At 36.3% G+C, this 15,398-nt stretch overlaps 1 long non-coding RNA gene across 1 annotated transcript; it reads right to left on the bottom strand.

The window, feature by feature from the left end:
* Positions 1-9,413: 9,413 nt before the first annotated feature.
* LOC139132596 (uncharacterized) lies at positions 9,414-10,856 on the bottom strand. The gene is made up of 3 exons (XR_011552370.1): positions 10,792-10,856; positions 10,528-10,670; positions 9,414-9,493 (listed from the first exon to the last, which is right to left on the bottom strand). It is a non-coding gene; the product is annotated as an uncharacterized lncRNA (long non-coding RNA).
* Between the last annotated feature and the right edge of the window lie 4,542 nt (positions 10,857-15,398).

Below are 15,398 nucleotides of genomic sequence, written 5' to 3'. Positions count from 1 at the left end.
AATGATCCCATAATCCTTCTGTGAGTATGAGTCTAAAAGCAGTGACACACATGGATTTTGTGTTGATCAAAAGTTGTACATTTGTTCAAAACCACGCATTTGTTCAAAACCGCGCATTTCTTATATTGTACAATTAAACTTTGATTTGGATGTACCTGACTGGTTGCAGGATAGAGGTATGCAAAGAAATGCACAATATTTTACAGATTAAACTGGTAACATCTATTAAAGTCATATCAGATACTCAAGTTAATTTCCTTGCCCTTTTGAAATCCCATGAATCAAACTCATCTGTGTCCAACTCTGAGTCTGAACCACCAGGAGATTTGACACTTTGTGAATTACAATCAGAGCCAGAACATGAAAGTGACTCCTCAACATTTTCAAGAGACCTATTCAAGCAGAGTATGGGATCATTGATATCACGTAATACTGAATTAATCATGAGTGTGAACCACTTGTTTGCTAAACTTAATTCTGGATGAACTCCATCAAATAATCTCCTGTACATGAATTTACATTGTTTGACCTTTTTTTTAGCATTACGTCCCCTTTTCTTGGTTACAATTTTCATTACGTCTCTATGAAGCTTAACTGTGCGAACACATGCTTTGGTATTCATTTCTTCTATGTAACTATTAATGTAGGATATATCACTTTCTAATTGCTTTTGTTGAATAGCCATCACAGAAGAAAAGTCATGTTTATCAAATGCATTGCATTGGTATGAAAAGAATTTCTCTATTGATACAGGGGGAATGGTTGCAATCTTTAAAACAATATTAGGACACAGTATGTTCAGGTGATCAAATAGTTTATGTAGTTCTTCCTTTATGTGTTCTATTGCTTCACTGTTATCATATATAATAAAGGTGCCACCCTGATGTTTAACTTTCTTTGTTAAGTTACAAATACCAGCTGCAAACATGACATAAATTTTTGGAGACAGCTGTTCATTCAGAATTTCCACTATACTTGAACTGATTAAATAAGAAGATTTCTTATTGTAGCAGCTGGTTTTACAAGAATGTGTATACGAATATGGGTGAATGATGTCTGGCTGATAAAGTTGAGAAGACCTCTTCCACGCGAGTCTGTGGCGATGATAATATGTTTTGCACTGTCTTCCATAGGTGTTTCCTGTAATTCATTAGAAAAGAAATATATCTTAAGTGCCACTGCATTGTAATGAGTTAATTAGGCCATCCACTTACCTTTCAAGAAACTGACAGGACGTTTGAGAGAATGGGTAGCACATGCAATCTGTAGATAAATTTTTTTGCCTGCATTCTTCACTTATTTGTAGCTTAAACAGCAGCTTTTGACATTAAAAAGAATCAGTGAGTGAGTGAAATGAGAGATCAAATAGACTGAGCAAATGAAGTGGTCAGCAGAAAAATTATATCACTTTATTCCCCAATATATGAAATTTAACCATTTGAATGCTTAGGATGTGAAAAACACACTCTTGTACTTAATGAACTAATAATAATTCATTGGATCTTGACAATGACAGTTAGAGACTGTACTGTCTCCCACCAATTTTATCAAGATATGAATATCAAACAGCTAAATGACTACAAAAGATAAAGAATATGTATATGTACGTACTATTGTTTCAAACTTCACAAACACATGTACCCGTAATTTAATAAGTAGAACACTGAATCTGCTGACTTGTACATATACTCAATTTCCCTAATGTATCTGTCAGTTTATTGGCACATTTAATCATTATTGATGGTAATAAATTTTGATTCTGCGCACAGATATGCATATTTCTGTCTAGTCTTTTGTGTCAGTTCACTCAGTCTTTGGATTTCCTTGGCCCTTGCAAGAGTTGTTGGGGTTTTTGGCTTGAAGCAGAGTCTATCCTCATTTACCAATACTGAAGGGCTCCAGGCAAAATCTGGGTCATGTTGATGTGATCCAGCAGACTTGGCACGTGACAAAGAGACAAACAATGCACCAGGATTTCTTGCCTCAAATTGCTTTTTACCAGGATCAATGACAATGTATCTATTTGGTTGATTTTCTCCAACTGTTATACCCTGACAACTGTGTATAGTCGTAGCCCAACCTAACCGCAAGGGTATTTGTTTTCTCCTACAACATCTACATAAACAATCAACCTTCCTTTCAACTGGAACAATTGGAACAACTTTTGGATTGGCTTCAATGAATGGTTCACCTGTATAAGAAGGAAACTCTACCATCACAACATCAGGTTGATCAACTGGTGGTCTTCTGCAATTCAAATATATGATATCAATAATAGTACCAACTGCTCTGTTAAATAACCCATGTTTTACAGATAAATTTGCAGTCAATGAAACTTTGGCACCTTTACACACAAAGAGAACCTTCTGTAACGATGAAGTTCTGTCACTTGGAAGAGAACTGGCATGCTGACCTATACAAAGTGCATTTATTTTGGCAATCGGAACCTCTCTATTTAATTCAAGTAATTTTTGCCTGTTATAATTTGACTCTTCAGCATGTGTTGGGAAAACAAACAGCCCATCCTTTCTCATCCGTTCCAGCAGGTTATTTCCATGAGTCATTTTGAGGTCATGCCACTGGAATTTTTGTAACCATTTGGCTTCGGCAGGAGTTGTAGTGTATTCACGCAGAGAACTCAAAACTTCCTTAAAGCAATTTTCACTAATACCCTGTCTGATGATGCTATTAAGTGTGATTACATCAGTAAACTCTTTCCAAACCAAGACACCTCTAATAGAAGCTGGTGATTTGCCTTTATTCATATATACTGGAGAATCTAAAACTGGTGGTAACTGCACATCATCCCCAAAAAATACAACCACTGGTAAACCACCCCATGACTCATCCTTATTAAAACCACAGCGACATAAGAACTCTGCCCATCCTAACGTTGTTGCACCTATTAGTGATCGTTCATCAAAGAGTAGACTTTTGACCCCAAAACAGTTTTTTTGTAAGGCCTCACCAATCACACCATCTGGTGGCTTCATATCCTTTCCTTTAAAAAAAGTGGGAATTTTCAAGAAACTATGCAAAGTGACACCTGATATTATATTTGCACTGTTACCTGTTGGACAGAGAACTTGAACTGATTTGTTTGATTTAAACATTAATCTTATCCCCTTTACTAAACATTTAATAAGATATGATTTCCCTGATCCAGCTGTTCCTGCAACAATTAGCCTTAATTTTATGAAGTTGTTTGGTTTGTAAATGTAATCAGATAAGGTCTTTAATACTATGTTAAATACCAGTTTCTGATCATCATTCATTGTTGTTAGATCTACATCGTCATATTCTAAATTATCATCTTTCCTTAACTGACATTTATTTATATGGTCAATCCAACCTTTACCAAAGTCATCACTATAATGGTAAGATGTTTGAGTCCAATCGTATGTGTCACCACCATTATCATATTGGAATTCATCATGTACAGGCTCAACAGCACAGTCAGGCCTGATGTTTTCCATCCACTCTGGACAATCTACTGAAATATCTGCTTCATTTTCTACTATCATGTCATCACAATCACTACTATTCACATGTGATTTTGCTCGGAGAATTTCAGCCTTCAAAAAATTTGGGTAATCATTTGATTCAAGGAAGTCACACAGTTTGTCAACCCATGAAGTTTGTTCATTTTTAATGTCAGTTATTTTATACCAATTTGGCCAGTGTAATAGTAATGCTGTTCTGGCGTATTGCTCATCAAGTGGCCATGAAGCTTGATTAAAGCCACCAGATACAACAGGAACCTTGCCACTCCTGCATGCAAAAGTATACAATGATCATTGTCATCCTTTGTACGGGATAAATATTTATCTAAACAGGTCGACCTAGTTAGACTAGTCTGAGGTTTCTTTTCTAACATTCGGGCACCAGATAAGCTGACATTTTGGAAAGAATGACTGGACCTAAAGAGAGGTAATGATGACAACTCATAACTCGCTTCTACTGATGACACATCTCTCTTTACAGTATTCATCAATAATTTAGTAACTATTGAATGACCTGAACTAGAATCTTCTGCATAATTTATGAGATCGTTGAAAAGATCACAAACCGACCCAGCAGGCTCACAGCCTTTACATGCATAGCCTGTGATGTATTTCTCTGTAGCCATGATGTCATTCATATTGGGATTTTCTGGGTCTTCACTCTTAGACAATATGAGCGAAATGTCCCCATTCGCCCTCCAAGCTTGTGTATGGAATCTTGAATTTTGAACTAGTACTGGATGATCTCTTTCCATTTCCAGACGGGGTGAACCATTCCTATCTTTTATAATAGCGGGTTCATTTCTAAGGGCTTTACCTGGGGCTTTTTCTGAGCCAAACTCCATTCTACAAATTCTTTCATTAGTTTTTTTTCTAGATCTTGGTTGTCTTAAACAATAATCAGAGCATCTATGCAAACAAACTTGATTTGTCAGCAAAAGATAGTCTTCAAGCAAAGATTCCTGTGTTTGACTGACATCCATTAACAGTTTTGCTAAAGGATTAAGACTTTCTGGTGGGGGTGAAGAAGTACCCTCTGGAGGTGGCCATTTATCTTTGCAGGGATTACCATGAATGTCTTTACCAGCAGGATGAGAAGCAGTCATTTTTAATTCATCAGACGCCCATTCTGCAAGTTTCTGTGCCGTTTCATTATCTGAGAGACCCCTTTGAACTGCATCACTGAGAAGTTTGTGTGGCTGCAAATCTTTTCGCCAACACAGGCCATGCCAATGAACCATGCCACGTGACTTTGCAAATTCCTGCCTATACCAGTATGAATTAATCCCAAAGACTGGGCCCATAACCTCATGAAAGTATGATTGTGTGCGGAGATCAAAATATTTGGCAACAATATGAGTATTGGCTTGCAAACACTGGAACAACTTATTTTTATCACTTAGATCTTCTGAACAACCAGTAGTTTGTTCAAGATACATTGCAAGAAGCCTTTTCAGAGGTTTGAAGTGAAATTCTGCGCAACTTCCAGTGGCAAAATAGGCCGGTAGTCCACTACCTTGATGGAGTTTGTATTGAATAAGAGCTCGTAACTCTCTACCTCTTGCAGCCCAGTATTGAGATGTCCCTCTGAGATGGGATGAAAAAAACATTATTTTACTAAAGATAGACTCATTTCCATCCTGTAATTGTTGTCTTAAATTCTCAATTGTTAAATGGTCTTCCCCAATTTTTTGACGCACTACAAAGTTAGAATTCTCTACAGATCTTTTACGGATAATCATATTGTGAACAATAAACTTAAAATATGGATGAGAAGCAAATCGGCCATCCTGATACCACAGTAGGTGGTCTGCCCAATCTGCCATAGATGTACATGTTATGGGACGGTTATCATGATAATCACCAGAACTGTATGGAAATAAACAAGGAAATGCTAATGCAAAGAAAAATTTAGTTGTGAATTCAGACAGAGGGGTGTTACCTCTTGATGGCAAAGGAATGGTACAACTATTTGCTCTATTGATGTTAACAGTATTATCTCTTCCAGTTACGTCTTTAACTATCTCATTCACTGCTTCATGTATATTGATATTGTTATCTGCAATCAAGACACCTGTGTCAGCTTGACCATCAAAATTTGCTGGAAAAACCTGTTCAGGAGCTGGTCCTTTATCATTACTCTTAGTATATTTTTCATTATTGCAATTTGCTAAATTAACTAGAGGAATCTCAGATAATTCTCCATCACTAGGTATAATATCTAATCTTTCCTTGCTAATGATTATGTCACTGTATGCTGCATTATTTAATTTTAACCATTGTAGCGCATTTTGAACTTCCTTTCTTCTCACCCTAAAATCTTTCATTTTGTTGTTTGATCCTTCCCTTTTAACTTTTACAATATTAATTTCACTGGGTAACCTTGGCAATATCTGAGCTGGTTCATTGACCTCCTGTGGAATGTGACACAGTGACCCTGGAGGAAATGCCACCATGTTTCAACACATGAATATTGATACAAGGCGAAATGCGACAATAAGTTGTTGCTCTACCATGCTTAGCTTACTGAGCTCAGGAGGAACAATGCCTGGGTCCATGTTATTTTCTTCTGAAAACATTTTTACGTGAGATTTGTCATTGGCACAACGTTTACAAATTTCTGCATTTTTAAAACTCTTTGCCATAGCTATTCTGCGCTCTTTACATACCTTACACAAATCAATAGAATACGACATTTGTTTTAATTCAAAAGCCCTTATTGCATCCAGAGCTTCATCATATTTTGATGAGGCTGTCTCTGGGGGAGGGTCTGGTATGTCATTAACATTTAAATTTAGTTTTTTTTCTTCAGAACTAATTTTCCTCATTAGACTTCTAAATCTGAGTTTCTTACTTTTTTGGGACAAATCGTCACTTGGTCTCTCATATGGGATACCTAATTTTCTGCATTTGATTTTGATTTCTTCTTCTTTACTTAATAAAGTTTGGGTTAATTTTTCTGTGAGAACGACATTCTGATTAGTTTGCACAGGTAGACAAGCAATTGCTGTTTCATCAGGCAATGTAATATTATTTTTAAAGTTCCGCTGGAATCATTTGGAAAACATGAGTTTTCCTTTTCCAAACCTGGCTTTGGAATTAAAGAAGTTGTCTTCATTGCTATGGCAACAGGAATATCTTGAGTAGAGTCTCTCCTTTTGAGCAATTTAGATTTTGTACCTTCCTGCAAAAAGGACTTACAGTATGTATGATCCCCCTCACCAACAGAGTTACAATCACTCTCTAAAGAATTCAACTTTCTTTTCTTAATGGCACTATTGTCTAACTGTGGAACATTTTGATGCTCAACCCCTTTTTTTTGAGCAGAACATAGAACTTGATTATGAGGCAACACTTGTCGCAAGACCTGAAAATGTTGATTACGTAATAAAAGATTGATAACTTTTTTCACACCTTTACTGTAGCCACTTTGAGGTTGAAATGTCTGTAACCAATGCTTTCCAGTCACAGAATTAACAAGGAATACATTTATTTTTAGACTGAAAATATTACAGGCCATCTGCAATTCACATGAAGTGCCCCAATCACTGCCATGTACCATTTGGGTTAAGTAGCTGTCTTTAGTAATGTACTGTGAATGACAAATTTTTATTTCTGTTTCCCAAGTGTCCCAATTTTTATGTATTGCATTACATGTTTGGTAGCGTATTTCTTTAGTTTTGGTGAAGTTCCCTCCAATCTCAAGGGACATACAGTGAAAAAGGCAGTTGCCATCAGCTGGAACGTTTTCCAACTGATAGTTAAGATCATCAATTTTTATAAATGGGTATGACATCATTCGTCTCAGAAAATGAATGTTGTAAATACTTACCGATATTATTCAAATAATTCAAGATGAACCGTAAAATCTTGGAAATTAAAACTATAAATAAATTAAATAATACTAATCAGTAAATATATCAATACCTTAGCTAGAGACAGTCTTGTCTCCTGCTAAGATAACTGTTGGCTTTCTTACCAGAATTATTTGTTTATCTGCTACATATACATCTTCACATTCAAGTTTCCAAAGGCCTGAAAAATCAATGTGACATTGAATCGATTTAGTTAATTTATTGTATTTAATAATCATGATTACCTTCCCATGTTTGGAAAATGCAACATTTGCTTGAACATCATTGATATGTTTTAGAATGAAGTTTTGACGTCAATGAGAAATATTACACTGTACAAGTCTTATCTGTGTACCACAGCAGGCAACTGCAATATATACTGGGTACCCCAACATCAGGGCAGCAACATTAATGACAGATTACCTCACAACATTTTGACCACATAAGAGGACCTTCAGAATGCAATTTCTGCATTGTGAAGGCTCACCACGCATTCATCGTAAGTTGTCAATATATTTGGTGTTTTTTGTTTTGGGCCTACTTTGCATATGAGGTTGATGGAGTAACCTACCAATCACACAAGTGAAGGATGGACTAACACCACTGTTTGTCTATTTGACCAAGCATGTGTACAAATACAATCACCGTGAAGCAAACAGTCACATATTGCTCATTGATTCTGATCCCTTTTCATTTCTTATTTGATGAGTCAGCAATATATCCAAATATATTGCCATTAATTATATTTGCAGAATGAATCCTCAATAGGTCTACATATAATGATTACTAATAGGCCTACTCCAGAATAAAATGGCACACACTGACTACTGCAGTGTTAAGGACAGTAAGCGATGAAAAAGTTATGAGATAGTGGTACAAAACAAATACATGTGAGTAAGCGCACACATAGGAATACGTATATTTCTATGCCTGTTTGCATGTAGTGTTGTTTTTTACAGAGGTGCATTCAAATTCCTGGTTTCACCTATAATTATATCAGTCTTTAAGTGTGACAGGCAAATTATGAAAATTTTGTCACTGAGCTCTGAACACCAAAACTAAATACAATGTTTTGTGAAAAGCATCTGTTTGATTGTCAAACTTTGGGAAAGTTTGCTTGATATACCGTACTCTAGGCAATTCCCGTATCCAAACAATCTCAGTCTCTAAAAGCCTGTTTTTCAAGACAATGCTAACTGCTTTTGCAGAGTACACATTTCTTTACACTACAAACACAAAGCACAGTTGATTTATCATGTATCATTGTCATCTGTTGATTACACAACGCTGATCACTTGATGTGATACTGATAAGAGTAATTACTATTTTCCAAGCTAGGGTACCAATGGCCATTTTCCTCAAAGGCCCTATGAAATATGCTGCCACAGTGTCTTGACAATTATTGTCTACTTGTGGTGGCACTGACACAAAATGGGTAGAACAATTGGGGTGATCCTTCCGCAAACATAGACAAAACTCCACCAATGTGATTTTAATAACTTTTAAAAATTAACTTTGAAAAATGCAACAATCACTTTTGTACTAAAATGCTAGAGTACAGACAATAACAAACTAAGCACATGCGACAAGATGAAAATATTGGGCTTTTTTACCTTAATTATGCATTCTGTACTGGCTACAAAACCATGATTTGTCACGGGGAACTGGACAAGACTTTTCAGATCCTGTGGAAACAAATGTTTAAAAAAATCAACAATTACATGCATGTTTGTGGCAGAAAGCTGGCTATGAATTAAGAGTACAATGCTGTGAAAGTGGCATTTAAAAGACAACTTAAAGACTCGTGTCTGTGAATGAAAACAAAAACTGATTGTAATATTTTGAACATGAATCTCTGATGAGTTTTCATTTGTGAGTCCACCATTTTGCATACTGCAAAACAGGGCCGATTTCAGGGTTTTCACCAGGGTATCTGACAGCAGGTGAATTAGTAACTTGTGACTCATAAACATTGTAGAAAATTACTTTTATTCTTTAATGCAAGAACACAAAACAATCAAAACATGCATGATATGATAACAATTTGAGGTAATTACCTTAATTACGCATTCTGTAATAGCCCAATGGCCTTTTGTGACGAGGAGCTAGCCAAGGTTTGTTCAGGTCCTGGGGAAACTGTAAAAACAATAAACAATTACATGCAAGTTTGTGGCAGAAAGCTTGTGATGAATTGATAGCACTTACAATGCGGTGAAAGTGAACATCTAAATGACATCTTCAAAAATTGACATCAGTGAATGAAAACAAATATTTATCGTAATATTTTGAACATGAATCTCTGATGAGATCGATTTTGCAAGTACATTTATTTTGGGAACTTCAAAACTGGAATCAACAAAAATATCCATTATTTTAATTCTACTCAAAATCATGAAGAACATGACATAACTCTACCTCTCATTCAGTTAACCGTCTGTATGGTCACAATGTAACGCATATTTGTTGTGCACTGTTTGTCAAACACGATTTGAAATTTGAGAACTCGTGAACTCATTTTTTCTGATCAAGAAACAATTTATGTCACAAAGACGCCACAAATTCATAAAAATGTATTCTGTTCAGAATATATACAATAAATATGTCAGTTGAAAATATCATGGTTGAATTGATGTTTCTGCTGGTGTGACGAATCCCTAAAACCTGCAGTGCAGCAATACTACAGAGCTGATGCATACACAAATTCGTTTCACCATTCAAATTTCGATGTAAGACCAATGGCAACTTTGAAATAATCAGACTAACGAAAGTGTCGTATAAAACGATTTTGGAAGCAATGACTGATCGACACGCTTGAATTTCGGACCCAAAACAAAGCAAACGAACAGCCAGCTGCAGTACTGCAGCTCGAGGGTTTGACTGGGTATTTGGGTTGGTCCAACCGTGGAGAAAGTGTCAGGTGCTGACATGGATTCAGTTCGGGGCGTCTAGCTAGGAACGTAATTCAGCGAATCTTGCCTCCCTTTTCTTGTCGGTTTACCTTCTAGTAGTATTTAAGCACCTGCACGCTCAAGGTTGTCTCGCTATTTATCCAAATTACCGCTTCGGTTTCGTGCAGATTGACGTACGCCATACTTTAAATACTACGTGTCAACGACCCACACTACAAACTAGCTGTGGAAAGCTGTGGTGGTTTCAAACAGGATTCCTACCTTTTATGGGCTGATTTTGACTTTAACAACACCGCAGCTATTGATCAACAGTACGTCCAAAATCTGCGTTTAGTAGTCGCGATGCATCGGTGACTCTACACGATGGTTTCCCCGTTTCTCGGTACAGTTCTGGAGACCGTGCTCTGAATGGCCACAATGTATACAAAAAAAATTGTGGACGCAAATTATTAATCTGTGGCAAAGTAAAACGCCAATATGAATTTTTTAAGTAAAATTTTGGACGAAAATGGAATTTTTGCTTACCTCACGAAGTTTAGCTAAAACTTCACGTCTTGCTTCCTTGCAAACAAACTGTCGTCTGTGCAAAAACTGTCGTCTGCGTTCGATCCACGGTGTTGGATCCCAGCATTCTTCAGGCGTGTCCTCGTTCATATGCACGACATATTTTTCTCTTTTTGTATTTTTTAGAGGTGATGGTAATAATATTTTGTATCAATGACGAGATGTGAAGTACTATTTACTAGCTAATGGCAGTGATATATTTTATTAATGGTGAACTAGCAAAAAATACCTTGTATGATTCCTGTTTGTTTCTTTACGAGCACTCAAAAAACATGGCGGCGTGCATACCCGAAAGAAGGGTACACTTCCGGTTACTCGCATAGTATATTATGAATAAGCGCATGCGTAGTCAGTAAGCCGCTGGCGCGACTATTATATAGAAATAATAATGCGAATAATAATAGGTTCAATTTCCGTGAAAATTTCACCATTATAAGGGTATTTTCGGTCGAAAAGACCAAATATGATATCGATTTCACTGCCCCATGTTTCCATGGTAACCATTTTAGGGGTTGAAAATTTCAATTTTTCTAATATCCCATGAAAAGTTACTTTGATTGATATGAAAATTATCTAGTGGGGGAGTTCGGGTCAGAGAACACAAAAACCAGACTTATTTTAATGTTTCAAGTTGCCATGGTAACTATTTTGGCATTGAAATGTTACCTTTTCCCTAATTCCTATTAAAAATGTACTCGGACATAAATCCCGGTATTTTGGGAATAATCTCATTATTATACACCTTTTTTAATCCAATTTTACCTCGAAAAAAATCAAAATTAAAGCTTTTTTAGGGATGCCTGTCCCGCACTGCACTGAGCGATCGCGAGCAAACTGAGAACGCTAAGCGCACAGAACGAAATTTCAAACCCGCGCAGCGCAGTGTACGTGTTTGAAATTGTAGGTCGGCAGCATAATTTCACCCGAATTCACAGGCTTTTGATTCACCACTACTAACGTTGTGAAGTAGCGAATGTTTAGAAGTATTTCTCCGCATTGACGTAATGGTGTTTTGAGGTCAAAGGTCAAATAGCGCCCAATAACACATTTTACTCCGCGTCAAAGTTATTGGACTTTGGTCAGGCCTCTGATACCAAAATTTACTGTACGAAGAAAACTACATAGATTGCAGACGCAGGTGTATAATAATAAAGATAATTATGTTTTCCGTTAATTTTAGTGTGTTAGAATTAATTTTATATAGACCAGAAATAATTTTTCAAGCATTTTTAATTTTGTTTCATGCAGTCATCTCAAATAAGTGTTATATAGTATATTACTAACTTATTATGCATTCATCGAATCAAGTTTATGCCCTCAAATTAATTTTATGTGCTAAAATTAATTCTACTAGTATCTCAAATTAATTTTATGAACCCAATTCCCCTTATCACCCTATGTACCATTATTTATCACAAGCAGTAACAGTAGCGCACGGGTTTTTTAACACTTGATTCACTGGTACTTATTTATTTTATGGATTTACAATTAATGATTTCTTTGCCTCATTCCAGGAAGAATAATGAAGAAAAATTATTTCTGATTGTTTAACTATAGTAAATTATGACCATGTAGTGGTGCATTATTTACTGTGACCTGGCGTGACCCCATAAACTCTATGATTAGCTAGATCCCTTTCGATGGAAGCAACGGCTAAATTTGAACATGTGCCTGTATACCTTTAAATATTTTTTTTTAATCCAGCAGGCCAAGACAAGGGGGAAATATTACAAGATAAATGTTTCACGTTCAATACTGCATGCCCTACTTGACATAGTATAGGGCCCTCACTTGTACGAACGTCGTAGGAAACACTTATTGCAACAATTCACCCTAAATATAAAGAATCGGATGTCAATTAAACTGCGGTTGCTAACCAACCGGAGGTAAACAGTGAGACTAAACGTGCCAAGAAATACGAACGCAATAGACTAATCGTTTGGCGTTTGTGCCAACTCACAATTATAGAAAACCGCAAAGATTAGTCGTTTTGGCGTTTGCCGACTAATCAGCTAACAAAAAACAGGAAACCGAAAAACCGCAAAAAGTGATAAAGAAATGTAATAGCTATGGAATAGTTTCTATAAAAATCTCTACATATGTATATCAACCTGGGGAATAACATTTTGACCTGTAGCACAATGCACAATCGAATAGCCAGTATTATTGTAAAAGGCGATAGTCATATTGTATCAAACTATTGACATGCGACAAAAATAATTAATCTTTCCACCTTTCAGCTTGGTGAAAAACGCATTTATTGATTCGCCAAAGGCCTGTGGATTCGCTTATTTTTGCACAAGTGCTACATGGACATAGGAAAATGTTCGACTCACCCTCTGGATTGTTGAGAATATAACTGACTGTTTCAGTGAATCCGCCATGATGAGAGTTCTCGAATCCAAAACTGTAGCCGTGCTCGAATACAAATGTCTTCTCATTAAATTACGTCATTGTATACAAGAGTTAGCATTCCAAAGTCTGTTACCCTGTTTTTTCGAAGTTTGGAGAAGGGCGGCATTTGTACCTGGATGATTGAACGACGTGAAAACAAAATTCCATCGCACATGTTCCGGCAATATGTACAGTAGAAATACGCTGCAGTTACGTAAGCTTATAAGCTTATACTCCACAAAATGGCCACAGGCGGCGTGAACTTTCTGAAAGGATTTCCTAAACGTCCTACTTGGTACCTTAGACACTCACATAAGATATCCTGAAAAGTATTGTCTGCAGTAATTCCAGTTTCTGTCAATATTCAACTGTTCAACGACACGATAGCACGAGCAGTACTGACACGCGCACAAAGTCTCAATAGACCATGTTCCGAACCGCGCGAGACATTCCGAGATATCGCGAGAATATATGGTTCGCAGTGGACGCGTTCTCGCAACACAGGACAAACTGCGTAAAACAGGACAAGTCGCTAATTACGTTAAACACTGCATAAAATATATGAAGTTGCAATCTTTGCTCAGTTCTGCACGTTTTCTAGTTCCATGCACAGTTTGACTTGTTTTACTAAGCTGGAAACCTGTTTCTACGGGCATGTATTAAAGTCTCGCGAGATCTCGCAATCAGCGGAACATCGTCTATTGCGCATGCTCTGTGAAGGGCGTGCGCGTGAATTGCGCGTGTTCCAACAGTGAAGAACGCAAATCGCAGGATCTCTGCCTAGACTACTCTGGCAGGGCGAAACAAGGGAGATGCAAAAAAATGTTTATTCTGCAATGCCAATATGACGCTTACGAGGTTCGGTGGTCGCAGAAAAGAAATTTCACTGCAGAGAGAGAGAGAGAGAGAGAGAGAGAGAGAGAGAGAGAGAGAGAGAGAGAGTTATGTGGAAATCTTTTTCATTGTCGTGAGTTTAGATGGATGAAAACTAAAAACAAAATTAAATTGAACTGATTGAACGTGTATCCATAAAGTTCGCACAAAAGTAAAAAAGTCTAGGCCTGCTGGTATCGCTTAAACTGCTTAATGTCACTTTTCCGACAAGCATTACCCCTTAGGTTAATGATATCCCCCTCTCTCCGAACAGTATGACGCATAATTCTGCGCTGCACGTACAACAATTGGAAGTCACCCCATTGAAAAAATTAAAATAAACAACACCTCTTTTTCAGAATTCCAACACAGCTTCAATGAACTGTTATTTCTATATAATACTTATAGCCCCTAAACTTGTAATAATAATAATAATAATAATAATAATAATAATAATAATAATAATAATTAATATAAGTATTATATAGAAATAATAACGCGAATAATAATAGGTTCAATTTCCGTGAAAATTTCACCATAAGGGTATTTTGGGTCGAAAAGACCAAATATGATATCGTTTTCACTGCCCCATGTTTCCATGGTAACCGTTTTAGGGGTTGAAAATTTCATTTTTTCTAATATCGCATGAAAAGTTACTTTGATTGATATGAAAATTATCAAGTGAGGGAGTTCGGGTCAGAGAACACAAAAACAAGACTTATTTTAATGTTCCCAGTTGCCATGGTAACTATTTTGGGATTGAAAATGTTACTTTTTACCTAATTCCTATTAAAGAACTATTGTTTGATATAAGAATTGATCATAAGGGTTTTTCTGGTTACACACAAAAAAAAATCACACTCATTTTAATGTGAGATGTTTCCATGGCAACCATTCAAGAGTAAAAATCACAAGTTTTTTAAAGATTCCACCTAAAAATCCAGTAATTTACAGAATGTATTATATCAAAGGGATATTTTGGGATAGAAAGACCAAATATCTGGTGTAAAAATCCAGGAATCAACAGAAATAATATACCAAAGGGTTATTTTGGGGTAGAAAGACAAAATATGTAACCTATTTGCGTTTTAAAATTTCATTTTTTTCCCAAAGTCCATTAAAAATAATCCGAGTTACTATGCAAATGCTCTCCTAAGTGTATTAATCACAGCATGAACTACATGTTCATTTTCGTTTCATGTTGCCATGGTAACCATTTCAATAACCACAGTTTTTTTAATGAAACCATAGACCCTTGAGAGGGTCTAAATTTAAACAAAACTTACTGATTTTTATTTATT

The sequence above is a fragment of the Ptychodera flava genome, chromosome 5, assembly GCF_041260155.1.
Source record: "Ptychodera flava strain L36383 chromosome 5, AS_Pfla_20210202, whole genome shotgun sequence".
Classification (NCBI taxonomy): Eukaryota; Metazoa; Hemichordata; class Enteropneusta; family Ptychoderidae; genus Ptychodera; species Ptychodera flava.
Note: the sequence above shows the minus strand (reverse complement) of the source record. Positions and strands in the feature narration are given on the sequence as shown.